This window comes from Rhipicephalus microplus, unplaced genomic scaffold, assembly GCF_043290135.1.
Source record: "Rhipicephalus microplus isolate Deutch F79 unplaced genomic scaffold, USDA_Rmic scaffold_20, whole genome shotgun sequence".
In the NCBI taxonomy this organism is placed as follows: domain Eukaryota; kingdom Metazoa; phylum Arthropoda; class Arachnida; order Ixodida; family Ixodidae; genus Rhipicephalus; species Rhipicephalus microplus.
Genome location: NW_027464593.1, coordinates 7998953 through 8018920, shown reverse-complemented (window position 1 = coordinate 8018920; position 19968 = coordinate 7998953).

Below are 19968 nucleotides of genomic sequence, written 5' to 3'. Positions count from 1 at the left end.
AAATCTTTATTATTACGTCATATTTTTGTAATTGAACACTAGGTTGATCATTGATATGTGCGTTTAACGTCCCAAAACCACGATATGAATAGGAGAGGCACTGTAGTGGAGGGCTCCGGAAATGTCAACAACCTGGGGTAAGGGAATAGGCTATGTGTAACGGCTATTTGTACTTGTAGTTTTAACGGAATAGGCTATTTAGGTCTAGGCCATGGGTTCGATTCCCATTCACAGTTGCTTCACATCAATAAGTCTTAAGTGCGCGAATAATCTGTTAATTTTAGGTTGGCCTGGAAAAACCCCTCGAAGTAGAAATTAATGCAGTTAACCCTTACATCTTGCCTCATATTCAAATTTTTATTTCGTGCGTAAAGCCTCACCGTTTACCTTTGCACTCGGATAATGGCTATCTGCAACTTCGCTAGCGCATCTGATGTAGAACGAGAAGACGAATCGATTGTCGCAAAACAAAACATGGCATCGTTCATGCAAGTAATGAGTGATACGTACGAGGAATCGATGCATAAGTGAAATTAGCGTTTCGGCCATTTTTAGGAAGCATTTATTAGAAATGACACTGAACACGACAGATGCGAAAAAATACCGTCATATGATTTACTTCACCTTTTGATGTCACCTATCCCAAAAATTTGGCCGATGCAACGCCTTGCTGCAATCGGTTTGAGACAAAAATCTAGAAAATATATCAATGCTGTATTTTTTGGGCTTTGGCTCAAGTGCTACGAGGTAGATGAACCTATTTTTATCAGTGTAGTAGTTGTGTGCTAATCATAAATGGGCTCTCCTGGAAGGTCGACTGCACAAGCGTTTAAAAGATGATTTATGCTGTGATGCAAGTTGCACTCTCATTAGTAGACAAAAGCCACTATTATCGAAACAAAGGGCTCTTTACGAATATCATGCGAATGCGAATGCGAATGCAAACATCATGCGTAAGTTACGTATTCGTATTGACCAACACCTCAAATTACCTTTCCGAGTCATTCGAATACAAACCAGAGGTGGCTGTAATTAAGGAGCCAGAGCAGAGACAACTGCTGTCAAACTGACATTACACCGTCATTGTGGGATTAAGCAGTATTTCTTAAACGAATGAATGCCAACTATATCGATTATCCACGCTAATACATGGTATTATTAATTTCTATGTTGGAAAATCAGATAGAGAGCAGTGAGACACAAGTGACCTTGCACCAACATTGTGCCGACAGAGGGTCTTTTTTTCCAAAGCAGTATCAAGGCCTGGCGTGGCTGAGTGGTAAGACGCCTGGCTGCCAAGCAGAACGCTTGTCGATTGCTACTGGAATCCTGCTTTTTAATATTTGCTTTCATTGACTTAACAGTGCGCATGGTCTTTGATCAACGCTCACGCATTTATTAGAAATACCTGATATTGTTACGGGTAACTTGTTTAATGATCTATTTACAGCGCACAGAACTCGACGAGCAAGATGGCGCCAGAGCAGCATCAAACGAAAACTCACTTCGTCCTCCTCTTTCATGCAGCCGTGTTTAGCGGCTGTTATGTATCCTAACCGCTGGTGGTAGAAGCACCGTCCCGGTGACAAGTTTACGCAGATGATGTCGAAGGGGGGTAATAGGGCTTCAGCCGAGCCACGTGAACGGTGTCGCTCGGAGCTGACAATGACTTTGTTGGATCCGTTGGAACAATCACTTACGTGACGCCTGTCACTTAGCGAACGATACAGCACGGTCCACTGTAGGGCGACAACAGTTTTTCAGACAGTCCCACACGCCGAGTAGGTGACCAGAGGAGCACGAGAGAACCCGGAGAAAGGTGCACGTCCCTATGGTGAGAATTGTAGAGCTGTTGTTGGCGCGCCTGTGAAACCTGTAGACGGTTACGGGCGACTTGGCGCGCGCGGTCGGCGCGGGCAATGGCTTCCCCAGCATATTCAGTGGCCACAGGTAGTAAAGTGTTTAAGGGTAGTGTTGGGTCGGCCATATAGTAGATAGAAGAGCGAATAGCCGGAATGTTGTGACGAGATGAATTGTAGGCGAACGTCACATACGGCAAATGAATGCCCCATTCCTAGTGGTCTGGCGCAACGTATTTGGCAAGCATATAGGTTAGGGTCCTGTTAAGGTGCTCTATGAGGCCATTTGACAGGGGATGGTACGAAGTAGCGAATTTGTGCTTGGTATGGCAAGACCTCAGGATTTATGAACGACAGCTGATTAGAACGTGCAGCCACAGTCGGTGAGAAGTGGACGTGGAGCACCATGCACTATTATTATGTCGTACAGCAGAAAGTCCGCAAGGTCGGTAGCGCAGCTGGTCGGGAGTGCTCGTGTGATTGCGTACCGCGTCGCGTAGTCCATGGCAACAGCAAATAATTTATTTCCGGCTGTGGAAAGTGGAAAAGGGCCCAACAGGTCGAGACCAACTCGAAAGAAAGGCTCGTTGAGAACGTTGATCGGCTGAAGGTAGCCGGCTGGGAAAGCAGACAGCGTTTTGCAACGCTGACAGGGCTCACAAGCGGCGACATAGCAACGAACAGAGCGGGCAAGTCCAGACCAAAAAAACCAACAACGTACCCGATCGTATGTGCGAGAAACGCCCAAATGGCCCGTCATGGGAGTGTCATGAAGTTGATGCAGGACAGTGGAACGCAGGTGTGCTGGGATGAGAGGAAGTAAGTCTGATCCGAAGGAATCAAGGTTGCGGCGAGATAGAATCCCGTCTTTCACCAAAAACATTCGTAGGGACGGGTCGCGAGGCGTTGACTCCAGTTTGTCAATGATGGCTCGTAAAGAAGCATCCCGACTGTGCTCTTCGCCAATGTTTAACAGCTGCGACACGGCAAAAACGTTTGTGATAGCGTCAGTATCGGTTGCTTCGTCAACAGGGTGGTGGGATAAACAATCCGCATCCTGATGTAATCGCCCTGTTTTGTACATTACAGAGAACGTGTACTCTTGAAGGCGTAGAGCCTAACGAGCGAGACGTCCCGTGGGGTCCTTCGGGGAGGCTAGCCAGCAGAGCGCGTGATGATCCGTGACAACACGGAATGAGCGCCCGTACAGGTATGGGCGAAACTTGGCGACTGCCCATACATGGGCGAGGCACTCGCGCTCCGTGATGGAATGGTTGCGCCCGGGTGGAGATAGCAGTCGACTTGCGTAGGCTATAACACGGTCGTGTCCGCGTTGTTGCTGCAATAGCACACCTCCTATGCCATGTCCACTGGCGTCCGTGTGAACCTCGGTTGGGGCTAATGGATCAAAGTGAGCCAAGATTTGTGGCGTTGTAAGCAATGTCGTAAGTTGCGAAAACGATGACGCTTGGTCATGGCCCCAGGTAAACGAGGCGTCTTTCTTCTAGAGGTCTGTGAGTGGGCGTGCAATGTTCGCAAAGTCCTTAACAAAGCGTCTGAAATATGAGCACAACCCCACAAAACTGCGGACATCCGTTGTGGTCTTCGGAACGGGAATGTGCGTGACTGCGCGAATTTTCTCTGGGTCTGGACGCATGCCTTGAGCATCGACAAGATGACTGAGCACGGAAATTTGACGACGAGCGAAGCGGCACTTGGAGGCGTTAAGCTGGAGTCCGGCTCGACGAAAAATGTCCAGAATAGCTGACAAACGATCAAGAAGCGAGTCGAATGTGGGCGAAAAGACAATAACATCGTCAAGGTAACACAAGCAGGTGGACCATTTCAGCCCTTGGAGCAATGAGTCTATCATTCTTTCAAATGTGGCTGCTGCATTGCAGAGTCCAAAGGGCATCACCTTAAACTGATAGAGACATTCAGGAGTGATGAATGTGGTCTTCTCGCGGTCCATCTCGTCGACTGCTATCTGCCAGTACCATGACCGAAGGTCAATAGTTGAAAAATAAGTGGCACCATACAGGCAGTCGAGGGCGTCGTTGATGCGAGGTAGAGTATAAACGTTTTTTTTGGTAATTTTGTTAAGGTGACGGTAATCGACACAAAAGCGCCATGTTCCATCTTTCTTTTTAAAAAGGACTACTGGAGAAGCCCACGGGCTGCATGAAGGCTCGATAATAATTTTCGCAAGCACTTAGCCAACTTCATGTTGTAATATTTCACGCTCCGACGCAGACACACAGTAGGGGCGTCGGTGAATGGGAGTTGCATTGCCAGTACTTATGTGATGGGTGACAATGGTAGTTTGGCCTAAAGAGTTGCTGGCATAGTCTAAAATACTACGATAGCCTTCAAAAACGTGGCAAAGCGCTGCAGCTTGCTCAGACGTGAGGTCCGATAACACTATTTGCTCGATGTTGGCGCCCCAAGAACGTGATGGAGTGGAACCACTGACTGAGCTGCAACAATCGTCAACTCTGAAGGGCTCGACATGGTGATCTTGGAGAGCGTTAATTTTGGCCAGGGAGATACCCTGTGGCAAAACTTGGGTGGTGAGTGAAAAGTTGACCATTGGAAGGAATGTGCGGTTTCTCATAATCGTCAGAATCATATGCGGCACAGCAATCCCATGCGTAAGCATCACGGCAGTAATCGGGGCCACTGTGTAATTACCATCAGGTACTGGCGGCGTGAAGGATAAGTCGACATGTGTGACGGAGATAGGCGGGAGGTGCGTGAAATCTATGCAGCAGAGGCTGGTTTGCGGTGGGCTGGTCGGGTCGGAAAAGAGGGTTAAATTGAGATGGAGAGAGCCAGCTGAATAGTCTATGAGGGCAGAGTGCGTGGCTAGAAAATCTATACCGAGAATGAGTTCATAAGGGCAATGTCAATAACGGCGAAAAGAACAACAATTCTTCTCTCCACAATAGACACTCGCGCAGAGCACATGCCAAAAATTGCGGCAGTTTCTCCATCAGCGACTCGTACAGCTCCGTTGAGGGCGGGCGTGACAACTTTTCTTAGTCGGCGGCGAAGGTTAGCACTCATAATGGACACATGCGCGCCAGTATCTATGAATGCACTGACACGAACATTGTCGACAGTAATGTCCAAAATGTCCCGGTTCGTTGTTAATGTTAATCGAGGATTTCTTACGAAGGTCGTCAACGCAGCTTCAACTCGAGAAGCTGCACGGCCTAGTTTTCCGGTCGGAGGTGCTGCGAATAGGTCGGGGAGGCAGCACGGCGTTGTCGGAGCGACCGGGACTGACGACCAGCAGGGGACGGTGACGGGTCGTAGTGCGATCTGCTTATAGGTGCTGCAGGAGCGGAAATTGTGGTCGGCGTTGATGGAGAAGGTGATGAAGACGACTGGCGAACAGAAGTGGCGTGATACTGAGGTGCATAATGGGACGGTAGAGCCCCGTGGCTGCGGCAGTGACGAGCGATATGACCAACGCGTCGACAGTTAAAACATATCGGCCTGTCATCAAGAGTACGCTATTCAGACGGATTGCGTTGTATACGAGGAGCAGAAGGAGTACGATAAGAAGGCTCAGCAGAGTATACGGCAGGAACAGGATGTAGGCCGACTTTCGATAGCTCTTGACGGACTACAGCTTGTATTAAAGAGATCTTGGTCAGGGAAGGCGCAGGAGTCGGTAAAGGCGTGGCTACCGGTTGTGCTGCCTCGACCTCCGACGAATGATGCGTGTAAGGTTCTCACATCGAGGGGCCTGGTGGAAGGCGTCTTTACAAGAACAAGTGGCCACTGGGTTCGGAAGGCGCACGATGCTTTGGGCTACGCGGAGGCTTTAGCTTGTTTGAGACGTCGGCATTCGTTAAAGATTGTGTCAATGCTCGAGACGTTGTTCAAAACCAGCAGGTTGAAAGCATCGTCAGCAATGTCTTACAAGACGTGGTTAACCTTTTCGTCTTCCGGCATGCACCGGTTGGCCTTGGAGTAAAGGGCCAAGACGTCAAGAATGTAGGAGACGTACTATTTGGTAGAACACTGGGCCCGTGTGGCAAGAGTCATCTTCGCAGCGAGCTGACGACCAGATAAATCGCCAAACAGGTCACGTATTCTTTCTTTGAAAAGATCCCAGCTCGTTATGTCGGCTTCGTGGCTTTTAAACCGTGTTCGGGGAGTGCCGTCCAGGTAGAAAAGCACGTTGGCGAGCATGAGCATGGGATCCCAGCGGTGAGTAGCACTGACGCACTCGTACCGGTTCAGCCAAGTGTCAAGATCGATCTTACCATCACCGGAGTAAGCGCCGGGATCCCGGAGGTGCGGGAGTGTGACGTAGGTGGTGGCTTGGATGATGAGGGCGGCGTAGAGGTAGTACCAGCAGTAGAAGCAGTCAAAAGGTCGCCGATGGTGCGACCGCCGCGCGTCTTCATCGAGGTACGGGGGCCATCCACCTCCACCAATAATGTTACGAGTAACTTGTTTATTGATCTATTTACAGCGCACAGAACTAGACGAGCAAGATTGGTTGGTTGGTTGGTTCCTCAACACCTTGGCGCAACCCACTTAGGGGGATAGGCCATGAATGGGACGGTGCCTTGCTTTTTGAAATAATTCACTTCTTGAAAGAGAGGTTTGGATTAAGTTGGTAATATAGGTAATAATAAAAAGGTTTTAAATTTCTAAAAAAACCTCCAAAAGAAAACCTCTAAACATACAAGAAAGAAACAAATATACATAAAACAACTGAAGTTACTTATTTTTAGCATTCTATTTTTTTAGATTCTCGTAAGGAATTTGTTACAGCGGTAAAAACGCTCCTGTGGCTGAATCCAAATGCGACTGCGCCAAATGAAAGAATCACCGGAAGTGTGTAGTTTAAGCCGAACTTTCGTAGGGGTTCTTCTAGTTGTAGGGAACTATGCGAACGACGACGAAGCAGCATGAAACAGCAAGCCACAGCGTTGGTGCACGCGCGACCCGAGCTTGCGTTTGTTTTGTATTTTCGGCCTGTTGGCGTTCCTCGCTCTTCTGGCGTTCCTCGGCCTTCCAGTAGGTCTGTACGTGAATAAACTGCGTGACATCTGGTGGAGGTGTGTGGACTCCCGTACAAACCTGGAACTTCGCTCCCGTAAGCTTCCCCCTCTACGTGACACGAACATGGCCACCGAGACGCCTCTCCAGGTGGGACCTTCGACCGTCCATGTCACTTGCGGTGCCGTGTATCCTCAACGAGACCCTCCTATCTTCACGGGCTCCACTGAGTCGGACGTCGAAGATTGGTTGGCGAGGTACGACAAAGTCGGCGCAAGTAACAAATGGGACGACCCAAGTAAGCTTGGCTACGTCACATTCTACCTTGCGGACACCGCGCAACTGTGGTTTAATAACCACGCAGCTGACATTACTACGTGGTCTGCATTCAAGACGGCTATTACGGACGTCTTTGGACGACCTGCGGCACGCAAGCTTCAAGCCGAGCACCGTTTACGTCACCGTGCGCAGCAACCAGGCGAGACCTACACGGGCTACATTGAAGATGTGTTGCATCTATGCAACCGCATCAACTCTACCATGCCTGAGGAAGAAAAAATCAGGCACATATTGAAAGGCATTGACGACGGCGCCTTTCAGATGTTGCTCGCGAGAAATCCCCCCACCATTGCTGTCCTCGTTTCCCTCTGTCAAAGCTTCGATGAATTGCGTAGGCAGCGCGCAATTGCTCGTCAAGCAATCACGACGCCAGACACGCTCGCAAGCTTGCACCGAGCTGCCCATCCTACCGACCAGCAGCCGCTGCTTTCGACAATCAAGGACTTCGTCCGCAAAGAGGTAGCGCGCCAGCTGTCACTGCTGCCACTGACACATGAGCGCACGCAAGCTTTGGCACCGGACCTCCAACACGTCATTCGGACCCAAGTCGCTGAAGCCCTTCCGCCGGTGCATCAGCAACCCCCAGTCACAACGCCTCTCACGTACGCCGCCGTCGCTGCTCGGCCTACGCAACAGCGTATGCCGCCAGCCTATGTCGTGCCTACAACCCCAATTGCGGCGCCGTATCCCTACGCGAGATCTCCAGCTCCATTTTACCGTCGCTCAGACGCTTGGAGGACGCCAGATAATAGGCCCATCTGTTTCGCCTGTGGTATCGCTGGACACGTCGCCCGCCACTGTCGCCGAGATCCCCCTCCAGTCGACGCCGTGGGCCGGCCAATGGCGTCGTCGTCTAGGACGCCATCAAGGTACACCACTGACGGTCCTCGACCCTACGCAAACCATCGGTCACCATCGCCACGACAACGCTCCCTGTCACCTATGCGTCGCCGACCTGCTACGGAAGAGGGAAACTGATCGCTGCAGCTCCGGAGGCAACAGCTGCATACAATTCGAACTGCTTAAGGCCTCCATCTTTCTCGCCGCAAAACGTTATTGACGTCAATGTTGAGGGGACCGCCGCACAAGCGCTTATCGACACAGGGGCCGCCGTTTCCATAATATGTGAGCCCTTATGCCGCAAGTTGAAAAAGGTGACGACGCCTCTTTCGGGCCTGATGCTCCACACGGCCAACTCGCAGTACATAGAACCTACAGCTGTGTGCACTGCACGTGTCATTATCCAAGGTGAACTTTATGTCATTGAATTTTTTGTGCTGGCATCCTGCTCCCACGAATTGACCTCTTGCGCCCTCTAGAGTTCGCCGAACACGCACCTCACCTCCAGCTCAATGCTATGACGCCACCTGTGGCCACAGTGCCCGCGCCAGACTCATTCCAGCCCTCTGTTGCCGCTGAGCTATCGCCGACACAAAGAAGCGAACTCTTGTCCCTTCTTCGAGAGTTCCGTTCTGTCTTCGATTGCGCTCAACCATCTTTGGGTCGCACAGCGAACATCACGCACCACATTGACACCCGTACTCATGCTCCCTTACGCCAACGACCATATCGAGTTTCAGCGGAAGAGCGCCGTATTATCAACGAACAAGTCGACGATATGCTCAAGCGTGGTGTCATCCAGCCATCGCAGAGCCCTTGGTCGTCCCCTGTTGTACTTGTGCGCAAAAAGGATGGGTCTATCCGATTCTGTGTCGACTACCGCCGGCTCAATAAGATAACTCGGAAGGATGTGTACCCGTTGCCACGCATCGACGACGCTCTCGATTGCTTGCAAGGGGCAGAATATTTCTCCTCCTTAGATTTACGCTCAGGATATTGGCAAGTTCCAATGGCTGATCCTGACCGATCGAAGACTGCATTTGTAACACCTGATGGGCTGTATGAGTTTAACGTCATGCCGTTTGGACTCTGCAACGCCCCAGCTACCTTCGAACGGATGATGGACACCATCCTTCGCGGCTACAAGTGGAACACGTGCCTTTGCTACCTAGACAATATCGTCGTTTTTTCTCGCGACTTTTCCACTCACCTTGTTCGTCTTCGTGCTATTCTCACGTGTCTCACCTCTGCTGGCCTTCAACTTAACATCAAGAAGTGCCATTTTGCCGCACGTCAGCTCACCATACTGGGTCACGTCGTCTGCAAAGAGGGTGTTCTCCCGGATCCGGCGAAACTCCGCGCTGTGGCCGACTATCCGAAGCCCAATTCCATCAAGACGCTTCGAAGTTTTATCGGCCTGTGCTCATACTTTCGTCGATTTGTGCGCAACTTCTCTTTCATCATCGCGCCTCTTACCAACCTGTTGACAACTTCCAAAGGCATTTCTCCTTGGTCAAAAGAGTGCGACGAATCCTTCACCGCGCTTCGGCGGTTATTATTATCACCTCCAATTCTACGACATTTTGACCCTGATGCGCCTACGGAGGTCCACACCGACGCCAGTGGTGTCGGTCTTGGTGCTGTATTGGCTCAACGAAAACCAGGGCACCAAGAATACGTGGTCGCTTACGCGAGTCGAACCCTCAAGAAAGCCGAGTGTAATTATTCCGTCACGGAGAAAGAGTGCCTCGCAATTGTCTGGGCTTTGACGAAGTTCCGCCCATACCTTTATGGCCGCCCTTTCGAAGTCGTTACGGACCACCACGCTCTATGCTGGCTATCATCGCTCAAAGACCCGTCGGGGCGCCTTGGTCGTTGGGCGCTTCGCCTACAGGAATACGACATTCGTGTTGTATACCGATCCGGCCGCAAGCACTACGACGCTGATGCGCTATCCCGCTCGCCGCTACCGGCTGACCCAGCCTCCTCGTCACCTTCTTCAGCTGTCATAACACCAATCGACTTCACAGACATGGCATCGGAACAACGCAAAGATGTGTGGATTTCCCAACTCCTCGCCTTTTTGACTGATCCGTTAGCTAATTTAGTGTCAAGAACTATCCGCCGTCAAGCCACACATTTCGCTATTCGAGACGACCTACTCTATCGGCGGGTTTACACGTCTGAAGGTAGGAAGTGGCTGTTAGTGATACCCAGCCACATGCGCTCGGAAATCTGTACCGCTTTCCACAACGACCCGCCAAGCGCTCACGCTGGCGCTCTCAAAACGTACAACCGTCTACGTCAGCGGTACTACTGGCGCGGCATGTACACATTTGTCCGCAAGTACGTACGTGCTTGTACTGCATGCCAGCGACGTAAAGTCCCACCTCAACGCCCTGCCGGTACACTTCAGCCTCTGCCTTGTCCAGCGCGTCCGTTTGACCGCGTCGGTATCGACTTATACGGACCACTTTCCACGTCGTCTTCTGGAAATAGGTGGATAATTGTCGGCGTGGACCACCTGTAGGTTAGTTACCTCTCTGCAATATTTGATTCAACTGAGTGCTCACTATTTGTGCCAATGACTCCGTTAGGCTCACGAATAGAAATTCCATAAGTTTCGTCATGGCCTTTTCCACCGTTGATGTTAATAAATCAGGTAACGACGACTCAAGCATCTGGTTTGCCCGGTTGGCAACGGAGGCACAGCAGCACTACCCGCAGCAACCGCGAGGGAAGTTGCGTTTTTCATCTTGCGCAACTTTGTTCTTCGCCATGGTGCTCCCCGCGAACTTTTGAGCGACCGGGGGCGTGTTTTCTTGTCTGACGCCATTCAAGCGTTGTTCGCTCAGTGCAACATGGTTCATCGCCTGACGACAGCATATCACCCGCAGACGAATGGCCTCACAGAACGATTTAATCGCACTCTCGGTGATATGTTGACGATGTACACAGCTTCAGACCAGACTAATTGGGACACTGTCCTTCCATTCGTCACGTATGCGTATAACACCGCTACGCACGCGACAACAGGATTCTCCCCTTTCTTTCTGTTGTACGGACGCGAACCATCGTGCACGCTGGACACTATCCTCCCATACACGCCCGACTCCTCTGAGTACACTGCAATTTCTGATGTTGCCAGGTACGCAGAAGATTGCAGACGATTGGCCCGTTCTCTGACAACCGAGGACCAAGGCCACCAGAAGCTACGGCTTGACACCGGCCGACATCTCTCTACTTCCACGACTGGTGCTCTCGTTTGGCTCTGGGTTCCACCGAGCACTCCTGGCCTTTCGTCGAAATTACTGGCACGATACCACGGGCCCTACCGCATTCTCGCCCGTACGTCACCCGTCAATTATGAGATTGAGCCATAGACACAGTCTCATGACTTACGCCGTCGTGGCCGAGAAATTGTGCATGTGAGTCGCCTGAAGCCGTATTACGGCCCCGCTATAGTGACTACGCCTTAAGTCGGCAGGTTGGCTACGCTATTCACCGGGGGCCAATGTAGGGAACTATGCGAACGACGACGAAGCAGCATGAAACAGCAAGCCACAGCGTTGGTGCACGCGCGACCCGAGCTTGCGTTTGTTTTGTATTTTCGGCCTGTTGGCGTTCCTCGCTCTTCTGGCGTTCCTCGGCCTTCCAGTAGGTCTGTACGTGAATAAACTGCGTGACATAGTAGATTTTCCCTTTGAGTTTTGAATTTTTGGCATGACAAAAAGAAGTGCTCCAAAGATTCCCCCTCATTACAATGATGGCACAAAGGCGACTGTGCCAGACCTGACCTGTGAAGGTAAAAGTTCAATGAGGGGACTCGACAACGCAGCCTGGTAATCACTCTTTCTTCCTTTCTTGATAAACACCACTTGTTCTTCTAAGGGAACTTTAGCTGTGGGAAGTCTGATACAAACAAAGGGGATTTTCAGAGTTATTGGCCGTTGTGAGTTTTTCAAAGCGTGCTGGTGTGATATATTCTGAAGTAGGCAAAATTGGTAAAACAGGACAATCAAGGGAAGATACAGCTAGTGCATCTGCATGTTCATTCAGAGCTAAACCTCTATGACCTGGTACCCAAACTAGTCGGACGAGTCGCACATGTGTAGGAATGAGCGAGTAGAAAGTTTCTAAGGTACGCGAAAAAGTTGGTGAGCTTAAGGCAGTACAGACCAAGAGACAGTCTGTTAGAACAATCACCGCTGATAGATCTTGCGGTACTTTATGCAATGAAAGGACTATTGCCAGTAGTTCAACTTGGTAAATAGGTGTAAGTCGAGTAATAGAATTGAGAAAGCCCAATCTTGAGAGGATGACACGATTCCTACGCCAGCCTTCTCTTCAAAAACCGAAGCGTCAGTCGGTATCACGTTGAATGTTTCTAGATTGGTTAAATGATGTTCCAAAATGCCATTTATATACTGATATGGTAAATTTTTTGCATTTTTGAGATATATATCGTCAAATTATATCCTAATTGCATCTACAGTGTTGAGCACAAGTGTTTCCCAAAGGTTAAATCTTAAGGGCTCCAAAAGTTTCTGAGTAAATATTACATGAGGACACCTTAATTTAGGCCATTGGTGGTTGAAGAATGAGGTCTGCTGGTTATTGAACACATACTGTGCCCTCTGCTGAGGTGATGCATAAATTTTAAGGAATGTACGTACTGTTAGAATATTAAATCTTTTGATAAGAGAAGTCAGGCGGGATTCTTCGTATAGGATATTGTTGGCAACATATTTGGGTAGCCCTAAGCATAAGCGTAAAGATTCGCGTTCTAGCAGAATCAGTGATTGAACTTTGTAGGCCGGAGCGCCAGAAAACAAAACACAGCCGACTTCTAATATCGGTCGAGTGTACATGTAATATATCAGAACGAGCACGTCTCTACGCAAACCGGCACGATAATTACTGAGTCTGCGCAGCATCTCTACGGCACGTGCTCCTTTAGCAGCCATGTTGTCTATGTGGGGACTCCAGTTAAGTGTTTCGGTGTAGGTTACCCCGAAGTACCTAACTGACTCGACCTGAGGTATGGCGTTCTGTCGGTACATTAGTGAAATTAGCACTGGGGCATTTTGCGCGAAAATTATGATTGTACTTTTGTTTGTATTGAGGCATAAGTTGATATCCTCTGGCCACGTTTTCAGACTATTCATGTATGTCTGTAGAATCAGGCATAGTGTGTGAATGTCCGCCGACGCAGCATAAAATGCAATATCATCGGCATACACATAGACCTGTACATCTTGCTGTAGGGGAATGGTACATAGTAGTGCATTAAATAATAAGGGGGATAGTACTGACCTTTGCGGTATACCTTTCGTTTGCATGTATATTGAAGAGTTGACACCAGATTGCGAGCAGTAAAATTCTCTATCACCTAAGAAAGCATGGATCCAGGATACAAAGTATTGAGGCTGTCCTAAATTCTAAAGTGAATCTAGCAGTTTAACATGCTCCACGCTATCATAGGCTTTTGTGATACCTAAGGTTACTAAAGCGGAGTATTGTTTCTGATATCGAGCAAGTTAAATTCTGCTTTCGAGATCCACGTGCGCACACCAAATGAAGCAACCACGCCTGAATCCATTCTGACATGGGCTCAGTGTCAGTTTTTCTGTCATCCATCGATCTATACGTCTATATAAAATTCTTTCAACGAGTTTTACTAGGTGCAATGTAAGTGAAATTGGCCTGATATTATCTAAGGTAAACCCAGCGCCTTGATTTTTTAATAATGGAATCACTTTTGTCATTCTCTAATCAGGTGGCATCCAAGAGCTTCTAAGAGAGTGATTAATAATTTCGAGTAGGCCAAGTGGGTATATTTTATGTACTGATTTCAACACCGATGTCGTCATGCCATCAGGACCAGGAGCCGAATGGGGTAGTATTCTGACTACGTTTGCTAATTCTGCAGGCGTAACCTCTTCAAAATCCTCAGCCCTTTGGGGGACTGGGCTTGGTATGAGAGAAGTGTCGTAAAGCAACTTTCTAGACCCTGAGCTATATCTTATAGAAGGGACTTCAGTTCAACTGGTGATGATACTACAGATTCTATATTTCTTTCTACCGGAAGAACTTTCTTAGTTCTCAGAAAGCGAAAAAGTGCTTTTCTATTGACTGGCTTTGACAAGCACTCACATCGGTCGTTGTTAAATTTGTCCTTCGCATTAGCGATGGTTCTCTTAAAAATAGCGGCCACATACTTATAATCACTCCAGTTCCTGGGACACTGGTTGAAGATTAATTTTTTCCATGCAGCCTTTCTTAGTCTATAAGCCCGCGAACAGTCCGCATTCCACCAAGGGTTGGTAGACGGTTTATAGCTTTCAATGGTGAATTTTGATTTATGTAACGACTCTTTTAAAATGTCGCTAATTCTTATGGCGTCTAGTTCTGCATCATTCGTTTGGTAAGATAAAGCACCTCATAAGGATTTCTCGAAAGTATTAAAGTTCACATGGGTTACGGAAGATCTATTCTTGGAGGTTGTTGGACATACCACCTCGAACAATATTGGCATATGGTCACTACTTGTTCCCGAGTTAATCGCAGACCATGATAAGATGGAGAGGTTACCGTTAGAAAAAGTTAGATCGAGTACCGAGGAGGACTGATTACACATAAAAGTAGGAGTTTTTGTGTTCATGCATATAAAGTTATTATTGTTCACCCAATCCCATAAACGTTTGCCATTCAGATCAGTTTTAAATTCCCAAGAAATATGATGAGAATTGAAGTCACCTACTAATACAATATCTTTTTGGTAATAGTGAACTGCAGTATCTAGGACGGAAGAATTCAGAACACCCGCAGGAAAATAATCATTATTAAATGAGAATGAGAGGGTCCCTGCAATAGTTGTGCTTATTGCTAAAATCTCTCTTTTTGAAGCCAATGACTGATAAATAATTTTAGCTCTATGGGCGATTTTAGAAGAGATAAATATTGCCAAACCTCCACCCTGAGTTGGGCAGTCTAGACGAAATGTGCGGTAATTTTTCATCTTAAAATACTTATTTTCTGCAAGCCAAGTTTCTTGTAAAGCAACAACATCAGAGGAATAGTTATCGAAAAATTGAAGTAAGTCTGTAGCTGCTTTAAAATGAAGCGGCCATTCCACTGTAGTACTTTTGAATTCCCTATTTTGAAGAGATACCAGCAGCACTCACTGCTTTCTCCAAGATGCTATCTTTTAAAAAATCCTTTTTGATCGGTTTTCCTTCTGATAACTCTTATTTCTTGATTTAGGACTAATTGAGGACCGTTGTGCCTCAGGAGAAGCACGTTGTTTCATATTTCTTGAGTCAGAGTCCATTTGTTCTGGTTATGAGACATGAGAATCGGAGTCCGAGCTCCAATTTAGGTCCTGTACAAGAGGCATAATCATTCTATAGCCAGTGTTCGGCGTGTCTGGCTTTGACTTTGAAGGACCTGGTTCCGATGGAACATCAGTAACCTTAGCTGGTGAAAGTAGAGAAGGGGGCACTGTAGGTTAGTTACCTCTCTGCAATATTTGATTCAACTGAGTGCTCACTATTTGTGCCAATGGCTCCGTTAGGCTCACGAATAGAGATTCCATAAGTTTCGTCATGGCCTTTTCCACCGTTGATGTTAATAAATCAGGTAACGACGACTCAAGCATCTGGTTTGCCCGGTTGGCAACGGAGGCATAGCCACGTGGGCGCTCACAAAGAATAGATCGGGCCTCACGCCAGGAGCATCGTTGTTGTTCGATGATCTCTAGAAGTTGCAACTCACATGTCCTCATGGGGCAACTTTCATCGTTAGCCACGTGATTTCCTCTGCATAGACAGCATCTCACCTCTTGCGTTGAACATTTTTCGGGTTCATGTTGGTCAGTACATGTGCGACACCTCACATCCGATCTACATCCCTTGATGGTATGCCCATACCTCCAGCATTTTTTGCACTGCAGTGGACGAGGGGATAGTGCATATACACGATAAATTAGTGGCCATGCCTTAATTTCGGTCGGTCGAGCCGTGCCGGCAAAAGTCACTATCCCTGAATCTGTGGGGACCTTTTTGTTCTCAACGTTTCGCGAGCACCAAAATACAGTGGCTGCTCCTGCGGCCGCAAACATTTCAAGTATTTTGGGAGGTGTAAGGCTCAAGTCCACTCCTCGAACCAGTCCCTTCACGCAGGCCAAATGCGCAGGTACGAAACAGCTCACTGGATTTGAGGCAAACGTTGTGCATTTTAGAAGATCTGTGATGCAGGCCTGGTCTGGCGAGCAGCGCAGGATGCCTGCACGCCCAAATTGACGCACCTCAGTAATCATTTGGTAATAATCGGAAATCTTCCGGAGCTCTTCCTGAATTAGTTTCGGGTTTTTCATGCGAATATACTCGCCATTGGTTGGAAACGGCCACAGGAACGCTCTTCAGACCACTGCGCTAAAATAGATTGATTGGCAAATCACTGTTAGGAAGGAAAGCCAACCAGGCAGAATATGCCTGGCCGGGAGAGGAAAGAGACATCAGGATAATAGGCTTAACAGCACCGCCCGATCAGGCCGCTCCCCCACAGGAGGAAGCACGAAGGTGCCCTTGAAGTAGCTGCGGGGGTAGATCCCAAAATGAAACCGGACGCTGAGGCCTCAGGAAGCACCGGAGAAAGCACCGGAGGAAGCCTGCTAGCTCACGAAACGACCGCTAGGTAAAGATGGAGTCCCTAGAACCAACTCTTTGCGCTTGTCGAACAAAGGAACTGAGCAGCCGGCGTCTCTTCGTCTTCCTTATTGCTCGATGCAAGATGGTGCCAGACCAGCATCAAACGTGTGCGGTATTGAGAAGAGCAAGAAAAAAGTCAACTTTTTCAATAACTTCAGGCACAGGCGGTTCGTTTAGCCCATGGTGGAACGCTGATTGTATGCGGGGGTATAAAAAACAAAAACCGGCGTGAAAGCAACTTATCCACAACCAATGCCCAAAAAAGTGGTGTGACTATAAATACGTGGCAGCAGATTTTAAACGTACAGTACGCAAAGCAAAAGACGACTATGACACTAACAAATTTAGCTATCTTTCAAAACCATACAACAGAAAAGCGCTTTTTAGATTTTTGCGTTCCAGAAAAATGATACCACCATCAGACAATATTGATTCTTCCATTCTATCGCCTAGCGCAATCACTGAAATATTAAAAAATGTTGCTAAAGGATTAGAAGAAAGATTCAGATCAACAATGCCAAGACACATAGTAAAGCCAATTGCAGGGGAGGAGTTCAGTGAGGTGATATTAGCGGAACTAGCGGGTGTAGTGAGGCACTTACCTCCTACAGCACCTGGACCAGATGGAGTAACCTCAGCAATGATAAAAGTACTATATGACATTTCCCCACATGAACTCTGTAGTATGGTTAATTACTCTTTGAAAAATTCTTGGATACCGGTGGATTGAAAACTTTCCAAAATAATTCCGATACTTAAAAAACAGGGACTTGGGTATACACTTGACAATGTGAGGCCAATTTCTCTTACATCTAATTTGTTTAAACTAACTGAAAGAGTTTTCAATGCACGTGTAATAAAATACATTGAGGAGAAATCAATACTGAATCCCAGTCAAATTGGCTTTAAATCGGGATGCTTCATATGGTGTGCGCACGCGTATTTGGAGAGTCGTATACAGTTGGCTAGGCATAGAAGAGAGTATTGTGCATTAGTTACTCTGGATTTGGCCAAGGCGTACGACAAAGTGGAGCATACAATACTAATAGAGCAGATGGAAATGTCACACTTACCAAACTACATGACAGCATGGGTAGCAGAGTTTTTAAGGGCGAGAGAGTTTTATTGCTTTCAAAGGGGCTGTTTTTCTAACAAATATCGACAATACCGTGGCGTACCACAGGGGGCAGTGCTCTCACCGGTGTTGTTTAACATTTTCCTCAGTTCGATTCCAAAACATAGCGATATCAATTTATATGTGTATGCAGATGACATTGCTTTCTTTGCGACAAACAGTGATCTGCAATTACTTTATCAGACATTACAGAAAACCTAAACATGATAGAGGAATAGCTTGAAAAATTTGAATGTCTCTAAATGTAAACAAAAGCGCGCTTCTAGCATTCTCGTTCAGGGATCCTGTCAACATCTCCTTGATGTATGGCACAGAGCAGACTCCCCAGGTGGATTCACTCAAATACTTAGGCATCATATATAACAGCTCGTTAAATTGGAAAAGCCACATCGATCACATTGCGTCCAAAGCAACACGAGCCATAGGGTGGTTACGCAAGCTCAGCAACATAAAAAGGGGGTCGCGAAGAAATACATTGGTAATGGTCTATAAATTGTACATTCGTCCTATCATGAAATTCGGCTGTGTCTTATTTTCGTGCAGTGCGACATATAAAATGAGACCGCTAATACTATTAGAAAGGGAGGCTTTACGACTGTGCCTTGGACTGCCCAAATTTGTTGCTAACAATCAGCGCGTCTACCGTCATTGTTGAATAGATTCAAAATGCTTACTATCCAAACATTTTTAAAACTATACGCTGTGCCCCAGAGAGCATCGTTTTATGCTTTTAATAAAGAACCAAGCTTATTTTGTGAAACTTGGTGGTCACGATTCCACTGCCCACAGATCTTGTTGATTGAAGCGCTTCTAGAACCACTGAACGTCAAAATCAAACATATTTTCTAAACAAGAAACGTTAAGATCTTAAGATAGAATTTGAGAATATTTATCCCTCTAACGCAAAGCAAAGGCCATTTCAATATTTAAATGATCGGCTGCAGGATTACTTGGCACATGTGAATATGAACAACATAATTGCGACTGATGCATTCGTATCAAATGAAAAGGCTGGGGCAGGTATCTTCTCACGTTCCTTTGACTGGTTCTTTTCGGTTAGACTCCCAGTATACATACCAATATTCATAGCAGAATTATTTGCTATTGTATTGGCACTACGGAAACTTCCTTTGGGCGAATCGGAAGCAGTCGTAATTACAGATTCTTTTTTAGTATGTGCTGCTCTGTCTTCAGGAGCCAACTTAACACTTATGCACATGTTTCGACAACTCATACCGACAAACTTGAAAAACTGCAGCTCTTATGGGTACCAAGCCATTGTGGCATATATCTCAATGAGATGGCGGATGCACTAGCCACAGTATCTCTTAGCGGTCCCCTTATCCCGATTTTGCCTGATACGGCTTACGCGACAGCAATAAGGTTTAGAAACCTCTGTTTGCATGAATACGACTGCTACTCATTGGATAAATATCGAGATTTCGCGCATCTGAGATGCCGCTGGAATGAACAGTGGTGTGCAACACGGCACATGGAAGTTACTTTTACAAGATTGCGTTGCAGAATTCCGCAACTGAATTATTATTTGCATAAAGTTGGTCTAAAGGCGTCACCTTTATGTCGGACTTGCGAAGAAATGGAAACGATAGATCACTTCTTTTTGTTCTGTCGCCGATATTCTCATCAGCGGAAAAGATACCTGGTAGCTCCACTTGAAAAATTGGGATTAGAAGTAAATGTGGCAGTAATTTTGTAGTTTGGCAGAATTAAACTTGGTTATAGCCACAGGGAAGTCTGCTCTGCGGTATTTGAATACATAATTGAAACAAAGCGACTGCCATGTTAATCTGCCTAATATATATATATATATATATATATATATATATATATATATATATATATATATATATATATAAATATATATATATATATATATATATATATATATATATATATAAATATATATATATATATATATATATATATATATATATATATATATTATTTTAAAACCACCATTACCTCTGTCTCAAATCGCATCTGATAGCGTGCATCGCTCACTACTCAGATGTACTGATTTTTCTATTTTCGGCTTTTCTTT